The following is a 3,916-nucleotide window of genomic DNA, read 5'->3' as shown; positions in this document are numbered from 1 at the left end:
GAGAGAGAGAGAGAGAGAGACAGACAGACAGACAGACAGACAGAGAGATGAGACAGAGAGAGAGAGAGAGAGAGAGACAGAGGAGAGATGAGACAGAGATAGAGAGAGACAGAGAGAGAGACAGAGAGAGAGAGAGAGAGAGAGAGAGAGAGAGAGACAGACAGACAGACAGACAGACAGAGAGAGAGAGAGAGAGAGAGAGAGAGAGAGAGAGAGAGAGATAGATGCCATATTCAAAGCTTCTCTTCCAGCCAAAAGGCTTCAGCGTTTACATAAGAAGAATGCGGGGCTATTTTACCCTTGACTCCAAACTCTTTTCTTTCTAGCTGAACAGACTGAGGGTTTGGAAAAGTGTCAAACAAACAGAGGAGATTTGACGACTGAAAGTGGCTCATTTAAAGCCTGTCTAGTCTCTGTGTGTCTAGTCTCTGTGTGTCTAGTCTCTGTGTGTCTAGTCTCTGTGTGTCTAGTCTCTGTGTGTCTAGTCTCTGTGTGCTTGTTGGACTGATGCTATTGGCAAAAACTGCATGAGCAGGGGTGTGTGTGTGTGTGTGTGTGTGTGTGTGTGTGTGTGTGTGTGTGTGTGTGTGTGTGTGTGTGTGTGTGTGTGTGTGTGTCTCTCTCTCTCACTCACACACACACACACACACACACATTCAGTTTTTAAGCAGAAAAATGGACCTTCCACAGCGATGCTCAGTGTGTTTTTAGAAAGTGGTTTCAGCACCACGGAGAGCGCCTGAGGGATCGCTTCCATAACGTGTTGCTCCTCGCTGTGGTCAGATACAGCTCAGTGAATCCCAACCAAGGATCCACATTTTGAGCCATTCATTTTGATGAGATTATGGACCCAAATCTGAGAATATTTGTATTGTCAGCCATGATTTTCTCCAGAATCCCATGTCTGTACTGTAGAGAGATACAGTAACAGATAAATAATGATCAAACCAGTCATTTTTCTAAATCATCTAATTGTGTTCACTTCTAAATGAAATAATGCTGAGTTTAACAATTGATCAGTTTGCTGGGAACGCCTGGAACCTCCTCAAGGACCCCTGCGTTCCCCCGGACGCCAGGTTGAGAAGAACCTCTGCTGTTAGCTTACATTGACTATCAGCAGTGGCGGCTTCAGGTGGGGGCTAGGGGGGGCTTGAGCCCCCCCTGAAATTAGCCAAGCCCCCCCCTAAGCCCCCCCCTGGAAATTTCTTTGGAGAAAAAACAAAAACTTAATTTATAACAACTAAACTAGCTAATACACTCAGACCACAAGGCCACTGAGCTGGTTTTGATAAAAGTATCAAAATGCCTGTTGTCCAGGTCAGTCACTATACAGTCTTGTCCACTGGTGTGATTGTTATACTAGTGCAGTCTATATATATCTGAATGGTTCTATTTCTTTTTACTCTGGCACAGACTATGGATGAATGGATGTGCCTGTGTATGTGGCACTGTTTATTTACATATAGCCTATATGCAGTGATTAGCCTAATTTGTCTCTAAAATATAGCACATTTTTAAATGTTTTGTGTAACTTTGTGAATATAAACTCTTGATTTTACCATCTAAATGTGTCTGCTGCATATAGCCTTGTGTAACTGGACTCATCAGTCTCAACATACAGTGTGACATAGGGCTAAATACACATTCAGTCTTCAGCTCATTGAAGCACTTACATGCATAATGTTGGGTTGGGGGATTTGGCTCTCAATGGAAAAGCAGTGGGCCCTCCTTGTCTAATAGTAGAGCCTAATTCACGAACCCTATCATCATATGATTATTATTTCTTATAGTAGTGGTTCTCAACCTTTTTACACAAGTACCTGAGAAATTACCACCATATGAATGTATGAGAGGGAGGGGCCCTCGCGTACCACCAGCGGTACCTGTACCACAGGTTGAGAAGAAAACCACTGTCTATTTATGTAGAAAAAGTTAGCCCCCGCTGTAAATATTGAAGCCCCCCCTTAGCCCCCCCAGCCACAATTGGCTGGAGCCGCCACTGACTATCAGAGTGTTACAACTCCTGCTGTTAGCTTACATGGACTATCAGAGTGCAAGTACACAAAGCCAGTTTCTTAGTCGATGTGTTTGCTGTTTAATTGCATTTTCCACTGCAACAACACTGAGGCTGTTTTCCAGGACCATGTCCACTGAGTGTGACACTAACGAGCTTTCAGGTGGACAAGCAGCCAGTAATGAGGAGAGCAGGGTCACTTTCCTGTGACTCCAGGAGTTAGTGTCAGAGCTAGTGCCAGGAGCTAGTGCCAGGGAAAGGAAAGGAGAGAGACCTGAGTCTTTAAGGAGTGAAGGAGGGAGGGAGATAGATTATTGCCTGACACCGGCTTGGGCTGATTTTCGCTAATATGAATATCACAACATTTCCCGAATAGCGCGGTATTTCCCGAATATCGATTTTTTTTTTTCAATCGATTTTTTATAAATTAAGATATATATATATTTTTTTTACAGTTTTGCAAAATCCTTTTGCACAGCTGCCGACCCTTATGTCTCTCATCTTACTATTACTGGGACTGTTAGAGTAAAGAGAGAGGTGAAGAGCATCACAATCTCTCAGTCCTTTATTCATACTATTCATACTACTAATCATAATATGCAGCATGTACCTGAAACATCAAATACAATCAGATATAATAATCCCGTTCCAAAAGCGCATGCTGCCTGCAGCCTCCACCTGCTGTGAAACGAGTTCTCTCTATTGGACTCACTCTGTTGTCTTCATCTTCCAGAGGCTGTGAACAATACTCAGCTCCGGTCTGACAATAAGTCAGCCTGACGCCTCCGGGTCTGACGCTGATATAGCGACTTGTTTAGCTGCTTCATAGCCTATATTGACACCAGCTATTTTCACTTGATTGATTTTTGACAAATGATTGTTCTTGTTTAGCACCGCTGGTCCCTGCTGGATGTGCCTCCATCTGGCTCAAAACTCATCCTCACCATTAAGCAGTGATGTAGTAAAGGTGAATGTAGGGCAGCGGTTCTCACAGTGGGATCCGGGGACCCCCAGGGGTCCTTCAGGGGCTCCAGGGGTCCCCGGGAGAAATCATTTATTTGAACACTAACTCCATCCATAAGTAACACAATGACAGAATGTATCACTATTTTGGTCATGGATTTCATACACTTTCTGTATTAACAGAGAAAGTGGGTTCAAAAGTGGATCCTTGACGTCACACATTTTGAGAAGCATGATTTAGGCTACACACCATCATCTCCGCTCTTGGTCATCATAAAGCAAAAAGCCAGTAAGGCTGGTTTATCACTGGGAGCGATTGCTTTCGTTCCGTTCTGTTCTGTTCCGTTCCGTTCCACGCCCGGCACGATTGCCCCCCTCCCCTCTCCCCGCTGGTCAGCTTTCAGAGTGCACTTGCGTCATCAACTACGCCTGGAGTGTATCCTCGCCCGTGTGTTATCTAGTGGTTCGGAACGGTTGTGTTCCGTTCCCGGGCCAAAGTGTTCCCCAGACCACAGTATCACAGGAAGACCTGGATGTTAGCACTTCTGGTTCCCTCATCTCAAAGTCAAAGCGGTTTTTGGATTTTGGTTCATGCTTGAAATAAGGTCTGTGGTTAACAAAAGTTTATGAAATGACAAACTTTTTGTTCAGCAGAAAATCTTCACAACAATGATGACCACTTGTATGATTTTTGATGCGTGAAAGTGATTTTTTTTTATCTTGATTTTCAGAAAACGCTTCAAAACTCATAAAAGTGATCCTCATTTGTGGAGATTAGATTTACTGAACACAAAGTTCACAGTTTCATAAAACCTTTGTTAGCCACAGACTTTATTTCAGGACATTTAACCAAAATCCTCATAGAAAAATCCCATTGCCTTTGAGATGAGGGAACTGGAAATGCACTGACTTCTGGGTTGGTCTACAAAAACGAAACGC

At 43.8% G+C, this 3,916-nt stretch overlaps 1 long non-coding RNA gene across 1 annotated transcript in view; it reads right to left on the bottom strand.

The window, feature by feature from the left end:
* LOC310787434 overlaps window positions 1–3,916 on the bottom strand; it is a 755,777-nt gene that overhangs the window by 659,593 nt on the left and 92,268 nt on the right. The window lies entirely within an intron of this gene.

Source organism: Poromitra crassiceps (genome assembly GCF_964638095.1).
Source record: "Poromitra crassiceps genome assembly, chromosome: 13".
Classification (NCBI taxonomy): domain Eukaryota; kingdom Metazoa; phylum Chordata; class Actinopteri; order Beryciformes; family Melamphaidae; genus Poromitra; species Poromitra crassiceps.
The sequence above is the reverse complement of the archived record's forward strand: the minus strand, read 5'-3'. Positions and strand labels throughout refer to the sequence as shown.